General features: G+C 39.0%; 1 pseudogene; it reads right to left on the minus strand.

Moving 5' to 3' along the window:
- Positions 1 to 3,470: 3,470 nt before the first annotated feature.
- On the minus strand, positions 3,471 to 12,351 carry LOC116187303 (annotated as a pseudogene).

Genomic DNA, 12,351 nt, shown 5'->3' on the forward strand with positions numbered 1-12,351 from the left:
TATTATTATTATTTACAATTTTCTGATTTTTTTTGTTTGTGTTTGATTTTAGTTAATTTTATTCTATTTTTTTTAGATTTATTTATTTTTATAAATCTTTACAAAATATTGATGTGGCGTATGATGGTTGGCCCACGTGTGCCGATTGACAACCAACTGGATTTGTTTTGACGGTGTTATGCCCATGTTAGAGTCCGTTAACGATCGGTTTTGGAATGGACCAAATCTATCACTTTCTAAACGTTTTAGGATTTCTTTTTACAAAGTCAAACTTATAGGATTCAAATTCAAAAAATGACAAACTTTTAGTGCGATCGCTATTTTTTCCCAATAAATTAATATGGGGACCCTCTGTACACCATTTATCATTCCAAAACGAGATACTAGCTCCAGAACCAACCTTATAACTGATAAATGGCCCTGCCAAGGGTCTCAACTTCAGAAGTTCTCTCCAACCCCTTGAACTGCTACTTCGGGCCTTGATAGTCGAGACGCTCCTTCCTTTGATCAAATATTCTTCATCCATGCCACCCCTAACGAAAAAATATCGAAGAAATTCAGAAAAATTGAAAAATAATTTGAATATTTTATAAAATAAGATTTTTTTAAAAAAGCAAATATAAAAAAATGGAAAAATAATTTCATATTTTTTATAAAATAAGAAAAAATTGAAAAAGATGACCTAGCCTCGATAGGGTTGTAAAGGGAAGGATTGGACGGGGGAGGCCTTTCGGCCACCCTTCCTTCCCGACAAGGTCAATTGGGGCTGCAGCGCCTCCGACGACCTCGCTGGGAGGGAGGGGTGGTCAGAAGGGCTCCCCTGATTCAGAGCTCTCCCTCCCTTGTTTCTTTATTAATAGGGTAGGGGGAGGTCCAAATAGGGGGAGCCTTTCCGGCCTCCCCTCCTCCTGGGGCTACAGTGCTTCCGGCGACCTCGTCAGGAACGAGGGAATGCCGGAAGCGCTCCCACAATTCAGACCTCCCCCACCCCTGTTTCTCTGTTCGAAAATAGAAGCAGGGGGTGCAGAAGGTCTAGATCGGAGGAGCTTTTCTGGTCACCCCTCCCCCTTATCGAGTTTGCCAAAAGCACTGCAGCTCCCAACGACCTCATTGAAGGCATTGCAGAACCCATCGACCTCGCCGAGAAGGAAAGGGTGTCGGAAGGGTTCCTTGTTCGATCCTTCCCCTATAACCCAGCCCTAACGGGGCAGGGGCGTCCTATTTTTTATTTTATTTTTCTTATTTTATAAAAATTTCAAATTATTTTTCCATTTTTTCTGAATTTTTACATATTTTTAAAAAATGCCAAAATATTTTTTAATTGTATTTATTTTCAAATCTTTGCACTTATTTATTTATATATTTTACAATTTTCTGATTTTTTTGTTTGTGTTTGATTTTAGTTAATTTTATTCTATTTTTTAGATTTATTTATTTTTATAAATCTTTACAAAATATTGATGTGGCGTATGATGGTTGGCCCACGTGTGCCGATTGACAACCAACTGGATTTGTTTTGACGGTGTTATGCCCATGTTAGAGTCCGTTAACGATCGGTTTTGGAATGGACCAAATCTATCACTTTCTAAACGTTTTAGGATTTCTTTTTACAAAGTCAAACTTATAGGATTCAAATTCAAAAAATGACAAACTTTTAGTGCGATCGCTATTTTTTCCCAATAAATTAATATGGGGACCCTCTGTACACCATTTATCATTCCAAAACGAGATACCAGCTCCAGAACCAACCTTATAACTGATAAATGGCCCTGCCAAGGGTCTCAACTTCAGAAGTTCTCTCCAACCCCTTGAACTGCTACTTCGGGCCTTGATAGTCGAGACGCTCCTTCCTTTGATCAAATATTCTTCATCCATGCCACCCCTAACGACCATGCATTTATCTAGATCATCCAGAGATTCCTCATAATACCAAGTCCCCCTTCGCCTTTCGGTAAGTATCAGTTTAACCATTTTACCTTAGAGTCAGAGACAACCCCCTTCCATAAAAGTGGACTACAGGTTTGCCGAACCATTTTGATTACCTTCTTAGGCAGAATAAAAACAGAACACAGAAAATTTGTAATGCTCAAGAGCACATAGCGAATCAAGTCTAATCTCCTACATAAGACAAATAATGCGATGTCCAGCTCTTAATTCTACCAGTAATTCTCTCAGTTAATGCAACACATTCACTTGTGGACAACCTGCCAGAAATCAGTGGCGGATCCAGATATCTACTTGGAAGCATTCCCAACTTGAAACAAGTAAGATCTATGATTTCCTGCATTCTGTCCAGTGAGACTCCAGCAAAGAAAGTTTCTATCTTGTCCACATTAAGTTTCAACGCAGATAACTAACAAAAATCTTGCAGCACAATCAGAATAGATTGAATTAACAAATTTATAGAGAAATTGAAAAGCATGAAGACAATTAAAAGATTGTCCACATTAAATTTCAACGCAGATAACTAACAAAAATCTTGCAGCACAATCAGAATAGATTGAATTGATAAATTTATAGAGAAAATGAAAAGCTTGAAGACAATTAAAAGATGCGCCAATAACAGACAAACACCTACCTGTTTATCCATAGATGCCATGTTTGGACAAAAAAGAAAAAAAAAAAACCACCTTGATATCTCTTAGGTGTCTGACATAAATAACTATGTAGAATGTAAGAATAATTAATATTGAGGAAGGAAAGCTGCCACTTGACCAAAAACATAATGAGAATACAGAGAATTTCGGACTGCCCACAGATAATAATTGGAATAAGCTTGATTTTGCACACTTTAATTTTCTCGATTCTGTTCTTGCATATTGACATTAACTGAAATATATATATATATATATATATATAATTTTCGAAGCAAGTATCAGAGAAATGAATAAAATACGAAAGAAACAGAGATATAGAGAGTCAATAGCAGCAGATATGGATGGACTCATGACTTCATTTGTTGCATCGAACCCTTCTTTCAAATCCTTTGAGAGCCTTTACCCACCTTGAGAATTGATACTATCAATGAGATGGGTATGAAATGGCAATTATCCCCTTGATTTGACGGCCTCATCGGCCTTGAGAGTCTTACTGTCTAATATTACCGTGCTCTCCTACTCATAGTAGACCACAAATTGCAAATTAATGAACTCAAGTTGCCAGTTAGAACAAGTTAGCGATCACATATCAACTCGTGCCTCGTATCCGAATTGAAGCGCACATTTACTATAGATTATTAATATATAAGGAGAACATACCTATACATAGACACTTTGTGGATTGAAGCAACGTGAAAAAATTTTGGGCAGAGATGCAACAGGCAGAGAAAATGTGATGCAATTGTTAACTCTACCTGATTAATATGGTGATGTACTGCAATGTGAAAAATTATCGACCTATGTTGTCCGGTGTCATTATTATCAGAGATGCAGCGAGCAGAGAGAATGAAGGACGACATTGTAGTCACGTAATGGTCCTGAAAGATGGCTACTTTCCAAACAAATTAACAGCTGCTACATAAATAAATTAAAAAAAAGGGAAAGAACAAATTAATACTGATATATACAGATGCTGATCCTAATAACCTAGACTCTTTTTCCCTTAACAGCAGCTATAAGAGGCGAAAACAAAAAGATCAATTAAAACCCTTTGGTCAGACCTGACCATACAAGCCCCCACATAACTAGATCATCACACGACTCACTAGAACCGAGGATGACGATGGGAGATTAAGGCTAATTGAAAGCCCACAGAAGCTGAGAGCAGAGGAGCCCTTTCTCAATGTTTACCACCTCAGGCTGCCCAAAATATTTGGGAATAGTTCCTTCTTCTAACCTTACTATCAGTATTTACTTTCTTCTGGCACGTTGCTGGAAGGGCTACAATCAGTCTCAGCTCCTTCTGCCTCCTATAGAACCGAAGTTGGAAAGTACAACACTGTTGCTGTCAAGAATTCAACCAACGCCAAGCTGAGTTCATCTCAGTCTCTATCCTATGCGCATACATCGGGAGGCAAACGATCTCGCCAATCTCGCCCAGCAACACATCCTCCGTGATGTTGTCCCTTATGCTCTGCATTACCTGGTGAAGAGGAAACAAAGGGGGTGTGGCAGACAGTGGTGTTAAGAAACTCGACCATATTAACCGGGTCCATTTGGTCATGGAAACAGCTTTACATTTTCATGTTCTTGAATAAGGTAATAAATGATGAAGCATATGGAGAATAGACCTTTTCATAGGTTCTGAAATCGTTTGCAGTATTTTTGTCCACCCTCATCCGCATACAGACCCATACTTCCTCATCTGAGTTCCAAGAGCACTCGATAATCTTCCCAGAGTATGTAGAGGGATCCGTCCCAGCTGCAATTTTTCGGTTAGGACAAATATAAAAGTTAGAATCACGAGATCGAGAACTGAACAGACCCAAGCTTGCAAAACAAGCAGCACAGAAGTAGAATTGGCAGGCGAATAACCAGAAAATATGAGAGCCAAAACAATTGCTTGCACACACTCCACAAACAGCTCATGACACATTATTGGAGAATTAAAATGTCCAATAATCTTTAATTTCTTCATTTTTACGATATCGGGTTACTTCAATTGTACATGCCATACATAAGAACATGGATACCAGAGCAAAATTTAAAGCGAAAGATTCCATTACTCACAATAATAGTGAACTATTTAAATTATGAAATCCTGTAAGTACCCTGTGAGTGCATTGACATCTCGATATGATTTAAAGGGGTTGCAATGCACGGGAAACCAACACCAACAGACAAAAAGAACGGGTAGAATGCAAGAAAAAACCCAAGGATTTCATTTAGACCTTCAAACACAACCCTATGTCCTGCCATCAGCGTCTTTGTCCTGCCTTAAAGGTAAACAGCTGCTCGCATCCATCCTCACCAACCTGTTTAAACAGTCAGAGAGTTGACGAAGACATTCCATACTACAGAAGAAAGATTGAAAATAATGGCTAGGTGAAAGAAAACAACCTCAAACAGAAAATCAACCGAGTTCATTTCAGGATATTTCCACTTCAAAAGGCCCTCGTGCGTTCGAGGAACATAAGGATCGTCCCAGCCCTGAAAGTTAATACTTATTGCAAAGTACATAAATTCGCTTATCCAAAAGTAGAAGCAGCTCTAGAAAAGAAAGAATTCGCTCAAGGAACTCTCTTCTAAGATGAAAATTATTATAATACAGTCTAAACCATGAGATAAAGCACCTGAAAGATGAGACCATCAGCTTCGTGCGAAAGCTTTGGAATGAAATCCTTTAACAGCTTGTCCACAGTGGGGAGCAACCAGAAACCCTTTCTCCTCACCTAGGATGTATAAGAACACCACCAGCCATAGAATGCCGTTAATATTGTTTATCATCATAGAGGATGTCATTTTATTGGTTCCACAGGTTGTAGTTCTCACCCTGAAAGTTCCAAGTCGTATCTGTAGTAAGGATTCCAGCTCTGATAAATGTTGTCTCGCTCAGTAATTCGAGGTTCAATAACTTCTTTCTCTATCATTTTCCATCTTTCATGAAAAGGGCGCTGCATCAGTCAAGAAGAAGTTACAAAGGTGCATAACCCGACAAGAGAATTGAACATACAACAATGAAGCATTTAGAGGAGTTTTCAATGAAATCAACTCAACCTCTACGACAGAGACCTGATTGAGTGCCATCAGGTCATAAATGAGGTATCTTCTCTCCTGGGTCCCTGAATCTGGCATAGTATCGATTACCATCTCATCATCAAGTAAAGTATAATGGTGAGTCTTCTCACGTACACCCTTCACAGCCAAAGAAGTGTCAACTTGGATATCTTAAACAATAAAGAACTTCAGCAAATTAGAACACAATAAAGAGATAAATATTTACATCACTTGTTCTGCAAGGAAACCTCATCTGAACCCTTCAAAAACTGAACTTCCGATCAATCAAATAGCACCCGTCAATAGTTATTAGCATCATGTATCGCGTTCCATCAGCTTTCCAAGTGGCATAATAATACCGCTGCCTTAACAACTGTAAATTTTCCCTGCAAGCAAGAATGGATAAACCCATTACCAATTTACTGACACGAGAATAGTAATAACCGGTTAATCATTCAGTTCTTTCTTCCTTTACTACTGATGCCAACAATGGAAAAGGAAGGAGGGCAAAAACCGAAATCCAGGTAACACTCCAAGCACAATCCAAAAATATCAGTTTTTTTACATTCAAAATGACAAACATCAAACTCATAGCAGCCTATATAGATATATAATTGCAAGAGCCACTACTATGAATAGACAACCAAAGGAAAAACGCAGATAGCAGCAGTCTAAGCAGTCTTACGTCTAAAATTAGCATATAACTATATCTCATTGTGTAATTACAACATGCTAGCCCACAGGACACACAAGTTATCCTCCTTAATTATGACAAGAATGGGGATCCTTGGATCCCTTGCTGGCAATCGGAATTGCAAGACAGGTAATACAGAGATTACTGGAAAACAGAGTACCTGTCAAGAGAAACTGGGTGTGACCCTGGAAATTGCTTTGCTCCCCGTGGCTGAAATTAGATAGAACAGGTTAATGCGATATTTATAATGGCCAACAACCAAGGACAATTGTATCTAATAGAAGGTAATTACCCATAGACCCAAAAAATTCAAATCCTATGTGAACAATCAAATAGAAAGAAATTCAATTCCCATGGAAAATTTCTAATAGAAGGAAATTCAAATCCTATAAATTTGCCAGTTTCACTTCAAATGTTACGCCCTAGCAATGAAGAAAGCTGGCTCCAAAACTAATAAATGTCGTAATGAGCTGCCTAAATACCTGAGTATTCAACTTAAGGGTTTGGTAGCAGAAGTAACGATATCTATCAACCAGATCCCTTGGTACTTCTTCTCCCAAGACATCATCATTTGTCATTTGTGCCTCAGTCTCGCAGTTATCCTGCAATAGAAAGGCAGCACTGAACCTATCTTCTCAGGGAAATGATATTGAAGCATTTAAATCCTTAAGTTCCAACTAACTGCACACTTCTCTTTTACTTTTACCCCTGCCACTTGTTTGAACTGCATTCTCAATATATACTATCAGCCCTAGAGACATTAACATGCAAAGCACAACACATACAGAGGACTTCAAGCAGAAGTGCTAGGAGAATTAAAGGATGTGCAAATTATTGAATTGTCAATGAATCTTTGTCTGTCAGATTAAGGTCAAAGCCACAATAAGAACCTAGAAAACCACAATCAATGAGTATCATAAAGAGTGATCAGCAACCAAGGAAACTGCTCAAAAAATTGAAGTAATGTAATGGACTCAGTGGAGAAGGGTTTCCTTACATGGATGTACAAGCAAATCACGGAAACTGAGCCCATTGACCAAATAAAATTATAAATGAGAAATAATACCTCATAGTGGAATAATGCAGATGACGGCGCTTCCGGCTTATGCTATTGTCATCACTAACTTTATTTGGCAGCAGGTCTCTAGATATGACAGGCCACTCTTGTTCAGAATAAATTGCAAGACAAGAAAGCTAAAATATGTCGAAGAACTTACAAGAATAGGAGCAGCATGATTTCCATCATCATCCTCATCTGCCATTGCCTCGCAATTGAGGTCAAGATCGGATGATCTCTTCCACTCGGGTGTAGGTGGACAGATAATTATTCGAGGCTTCTTCTCATGATAATAGGTATATAGTGCATCGATGTAGTCCGGCTTGTAGATTCCAGGAGGACGTGCATCTGCAAATTTTTTGATAGCCTGCACAATGAGAAAGCAAAAACAAGAGAAATGCAGTGGAAATTCAGAAAGAAGCACCTTCCAGTATCAGAGCTAAAGAGTCATACATCCCCACCTGGGTGACGGACATTGATGTGGAACGCATAAGATAATGAATGATCATGTATCCTGTACGGTTACGCCCATGTGTACGGTGAACAAGGATGTATTTCTTGGTTTGATTCTGACGAGAAAGAAATAGAGAGACCTGAAAAGAATGGACAAGAAAAATGACACCTATAAACACAGTTAAACCACAACTAAATCATGCACATCTTGTCTCTTCAGCGATTAAAGAGGTAGATAATTATAACAATGTGGATCACAGTAATAGTTACCAGTAATCCATTAGGTTGCATAACTGAACACCTGCACTTTCATGCTTAAATCACCACAAGATGCTTACCCGTGCTATGCACTATCTGTTATTACTTTTGTATTGTTTCTTGCCCTCTTAAATTATCAGGAGAAATATAATTATTTTATTAAATTTTTAATGTATGTAGATTGTTTATAGTGATTATTTGAAGTGAGAAATTAAGTATTCGACTGTGAATTGTGAAGGGAGAGAGGGAGAGAGAATAGGAAGTTGGTTATTAAAGAACAAAAAGTTACCCTTTTACCTTCAACTTCCTCCTAATCTAACAGCCATTAATTAATTGAATTATTTTGTTATGGGAAAAACCGGCAAGCCAATATTACCCAATCTCCTCTTCCCATTTGTAATATAGATATACCGTTTTCATCCTTATTTCCACACAAAGGACTTTCTATTTCTCTCATGTTAAGGACCAATGCTTTTGTAATATTATTGGCTTCATTTCTATCGCTCTAACCAAGAAGTAAAAGCAGCAGACTTTACTTAATGTGCGGAAAAAATAATTTTGATGAACAATAAACAATCAGAATAGTCAGGAAGCTTGTAGACTAACCCAAATTTTATATTTAATTTCACCTTGTAAAAAGTCCAAAATTGTAGAAGTCAACGTTATCATAAAAAGCAACTTTTTCCTACAGAAACAGAGACAAATAACATGTATCCTCCGAGCAAGGAAGGAGCAGGAATACATTCAAAATTGATTAGTGCAAATAGATCATTTGAAAACTCATACCTCATAAACAAACTGATTTACTTGCGCACTATTCGGAACAGCATCCCTGCCAACACATGAAATCTAACAAACAATTGAAATTCAAAGATGGATCAATGTCAAGATAGAAGGAAAGGGGGAGGGGGGTGGAGGGGCTGGGGGTTTGGAATTGTGAGATCAATGTAAAACAGTATCACAGCACTTACCTTAACATGCTTAATACCCTCTTTATTCAAATCTGATACTGAATAGTAGCAAGTGGTATTCGTCAGATCAATTACCAAACCAAGCTGAAAAATTGAAAAGGCTTAGTGTTTAAAAGATGCTTAAACTCAAGAGTCAATGATATTCTTCATACAAGTCCAACTGAAATCCTAACTTAGCTCCATTAATTATGTTTAATCACAAAGCCCAGAAAAAAACTAAAAAAAAAAAAAAAGCAAGAGAAACAGAAGAGTCTAACCGTGGAAGAGATTAGTTCTCACAAGTGGCCTATAGCAGAAACAATATTAAAACTCTTCATCATAAAGCTAAATAAGAAACAAGTTTAGAAACCAGAGCTGTTCCTCCCCCCACCCCAAAGAAAGTTACCTAGTTTCATAGGAAATCTAGAGGTTCTGCAGCAGGTGTGCTCAGGCACAAATGTTTTTTCTGCATTGTCTAGAAGTAAAGTTTGTTCCTTTGTTACAAGTAACATGACAGTACAATTCTACCAAAAAACCTATCCAACTAAATAACGCATAACCACAATTAAGTAGCAAAACATTTGCCAAGGAAAGTAGCCTTTCTTAACATGTTTTTACAGAAAGTCCAACGAAAGAGAGGGTGCAAAAAAAGCTCACTTTTCTTCCCAAAACGCTGTGTTGATGAATCACTTGCTTGAATGAGTATCTTTTCCCAGGAGGGATAGAGTCATTAAAGGCTTCACCAAGCGGAACCTTAGAAGGAATGAAGCAGTCTATCTCCTGGCCAAATGAAGGGCAATCTAACCAACCTGTGACAAGATAACTCTTTAGAGATTCGAAAAGAACAGGAACTTATTAGCTACAAAGAACACCAGTCACGAGAGGGACTGCAAGCAACCACTGACAGATGTAAGCTACGTCAAGATGAATCCCCAAAACCACTAACCTCTCCACCAGAAATGTCAAACAAATAATAATTAAAAAGAAAAAAGAACAGAACGAAAAAGGCAGACCAAAATATTCGTCACAATCTCAGTGAAAAATGATGTAAAACCTACACGTGAACTATTTGCTTATATTTAAAGAAAATGAGTTGAATTATTCAGACGAGGAGTATGCCCCGTTTCTGACATGCATCTGTAATAATAAATCAGTTTTGCACAGACAAGAAGAAACTTAATCATGTCTGCTCAATCCATGGGATGTGCCTCACGTGAGGACACCAGATACTGCAGTAATTTCACGTAATCTCTTTGCAGGTTCGTCCTCATGCTGACATCATCTTACTTCCTACGTAATCCCTACAAAAGAAGAAATGAAGCTGCCAGATTTGACAGAATGCCAGTGTTTTCAGCACCAAAAGCAAAAGTATGCACACATTCTCAGGTTTATCGAGAACCAAAGCAGCGGTACATAAGCCAAGTCACCTGTGATCTACCAAGTCTGGTCTCCATGTTGGCTCATATCAGATAGCTCAAGTAGCTCAAGTAGCTACACTTGCCTTTCACTTCGGAGCAGATTAAAGCAACTTGTTTTCTTTAGGTATCAATTTTAACTCTTTGGTGCAAGTTTGACAATCAGTTTCACTCAACTTGAAACCAACACAAGTCATGTTCGAGCAGATATCTTAAGCATGCCCAACATCTTCCAAGACGACTTCAAGAGTTTAGCAAAGATACTGATCAAGATCTAGAAAGCGAAACGTATTTTCAGGACAAAAATCAAGTGCAGGCCTAGTAGCAAAATAAGCTAGGGAGAGGAGAAGTAGATAAATGAGTCAACCAGAGAGATGAAATACCAGAAGGAAGCTTAGCTGTATCATAAGATTTGAAACGTCTCGTTGTCTGGTAAAACTGATCAGCCCGCTGCGATGTACTAGTTGCCCTTTCCTCAGAACGTTCTTTCATCGGTCTTTTGCTCCTTTCAAAACTCTCCTGACACAAGTAGTATGCGATGTCATCAAAAAGCATAATCTTGAGGTGAGACAGGTAAAAACTATGAGTAGTAAGACAAGTGTAGGGAGTGGTAGTTTCAAAAAAAAAATAAAAAACAGAGAGAGAGAGAGAGCGAGAGAGGGAGAAATACTCATCCACAGAAACCATATTCATATCTCCTCTCGTCTCGTCTCGTCTCGTTTAAAAGGAACTAGTTAGCATGGTTTTCCAAATCCAAACCTTTCAAAAAGAATCGGGTACTCAGAGTTCATGCATTCCACGGCATAATGAAATTTCTAGTCTCTGAACTGAAGAAGCCATAAGAAGTTACTGCAGCTTTATCAGATAGCACACGACCTTAAATGCTTGGAAAACGAAAAATGGCTCTCATTTGTGAAATTCCGCTGGAAAAAACTAAAAAAAACTTACCCGATTAGCGATATTGACGGCAGACTCCGTGTGATCTATGGCTGCAGTATATTCTTGTACATGCCGATCATAAGTTTCTTCCTCCTCCTCGGGCATGGTATTTAAGTCCATTGCGACAATCATTCAAACGTCCAAGGAACAGCTTTGCCAAAGCGAAAATGCTCCAAATAAAGATTCTCTTCCTCTCGGAAATGCTGGCCAATCGAGAAACCAGCGGAGACTAATTAGACCTCCCAGCAAAAGCTTGCCGGGATGACAGAAGCTATATGCTCCGAGGTTCGCTATCCAAATGGCAATAGACACTCAGAAGTGCTGGTGCTGGTGCTGGTACTGCTCGAGAAAGCCTCAGATTAGAAGAATGAAGCACCACCCCGGGATTGATAACAATTGCTTCGAGCTCGCTGCCTTCTACGATGTTCCAAGCAGACAAAAGCTTAGACAGGGGAATCAATAATCGAAGTGAAACCCTACACAAGGTGACAACAATTACAAGAGGCGAAAGAGGGAAAAACTAAAGTTCCTGCTTCAACTCCCAGCTCTGAACCAGCCGAATTGGTGTGGTGATACGAGAGAGAGAAAAGAGAGAGAGGGAGAAAGTGAGGAGGAAACAGTCCACACCTAAGCAGACGGGCGAAGAGCGACAGTAAGGAGGGAACTTGACAGTCCACACCAATGCAGGTGGAGAGAATCAACACGCCGGAATCCTCTCTCCAAGCCAAACAATCGAGGTCGGAGAGCAATTGGAGGCGGAAACGACTAAAAAACAGATGCTTGGCGATCAGCGTGCTCGCAGCAGAGATGGAGTTTCAGTTCAAGGAGCTGTGCCGTGCAGTTCAGTATTATCCCTGACAGTGGTAATCAAAGAACCGAGCAGCTTGCCAGTAGAAGCCCCCTCGGAAACCTGGGGGAGAGAGAGGGAAGC

The sequence above is a fragment of the Punica granatum genome, chromosome 8 (genome assembly GCF_007655135.1).
Source record: "Punica granatum isolate Tunisia-2019 chromosome 8, ASM765513v2, whole genome shotgun sequence".
Lineage (NCBI taxonomy): Eukaryota > Viridiplantae > Streptophyta > Magnoliopsida > Myrtales > Lythraceae > Punica > Punica granatum.